Here is a 1,390-nt window from a genome sequence, read left to right as displayed (position 1 = left end):
GAGACGTCTTCATCTGGGTGCTGCCTCATTATGGCTCCGTCTGACACACACACACGCACGCACGCACACACACACCACTTCCTCACTCTTCCAATATACACTTCTCCTCTGCCAAACACACACACACACTTTTATTTGTGTAACGCACGGAAACACACTCAGCTACACTTTCCCTCTGCCCTCCTTCTTCAATCACTTTCTCTCTCCTGCACACACACACACGTGCACACACACCTTTTGGGTGTAATAAAACAGCAGATCAGAGTCATTGGCTGCTGACAGGGACTGACACTGAAACCTGCTGTTGTTGGAAGGCTGCCTGGGAGATGTTCATTACTCACAAAGCTTGTCGGTTTGGACAGGAGAGGAACAACGGTCTTATTAAGTGGAGACCTGGAGCAGCCGTAGGGGAAATACACATACACCCACGCTCGCACCCACATGGGCTCTGAGAAAAAAAAGTTTGAGGCTGTGGCTTCCGCAGAGCGCTCCGATTGGCCGAGAGAAGTTGGGGCTGCCAGAAAAATGTCAAACTTTTCCAGCGATGGCGGAATGTGCTGAGTTGGTAGTTTGACGCCGCTGACAAACAGACAAATCGTGACATGACAACATCTGCGACGTCGACGACGGAGCCCCGGCCTCAGAGGGGAAGTAAAACTCTGCTGCGGAGGAATGTGACGGCCTCATTTTCACAGGAGCCTGCTGGTATTGATTGGAGTTTCTGATGTCTGTCTGGCTCATTGTATAACTCTCACAAGAACAGATTCAATATTCCCGACATTGCTGAACCTGAAGCCTTGTTTCCATAGTAACTCTGCTCTCCGTCTCTCTAAACATAGCCCTCCTGACTGACTTTAGCTCTGTTCAGATCATCAAGCACAGCTGAAGAGGAGGTAGATGCGTGGACGTGGACAATGATGTTCCTGACTTGAGGCAATGAAACGATTTGCGAGCTTGTCAGAGCAACCAACGTCTTGGTGTATTTACAGTCCAAACCGTGGTTAAAGCACCGGCGGAACAGAAGGAGACACATGAAACAAGATGAAAATAGGTTTTTATTTCACTCAGGAGCATTCATATATCATCCAAAGGTTGAGGAAATCACAATGTGCTACTTGTTGTCATTGAGGACACTTGGTTGTGCTTTCTGCCGTGGAGTTTTAATCACAAAGCCCCCGCTTCGTCTCTCACCTGCTACTTTCCACCAAGTTTGCAAAATCTTAAAATAGCAGCATCTTTCCAAACAACCTGCTCCATTTCAGCCTCGAGCAAAAAAAAGGGGGCCGTCATAAATCAAAAAACTACCGCACTTGTGACGGTTCGGGGACGAGAGAGGAGCTGGCTGAATTTGCATTTGATGTAGTCGTCACTTGTTTTTTTTTTTTTTTTT

The sequence above is a fragment of the Seriola lalandi genome, unplaced genomic scaffold (assembly GCF_002814215.2).
Source record: "Seriola lalandi dorsalis isolate HSWRI2012SDOR001 ecotype SW California unplaced genomic scaffold, Sedor1 jcf7180002054962, whole genome shotgun sequence".
Classification (NCBI taxonomy): domain Eukaryota; kingdom Metazoa; phylum Chordata; class Actinopteri; order Carangiformes; family Carangidae; genus Seriola; species Seriola lalandi.
This window is presented reverse-complemented; position numbering follows the sequence as displayed.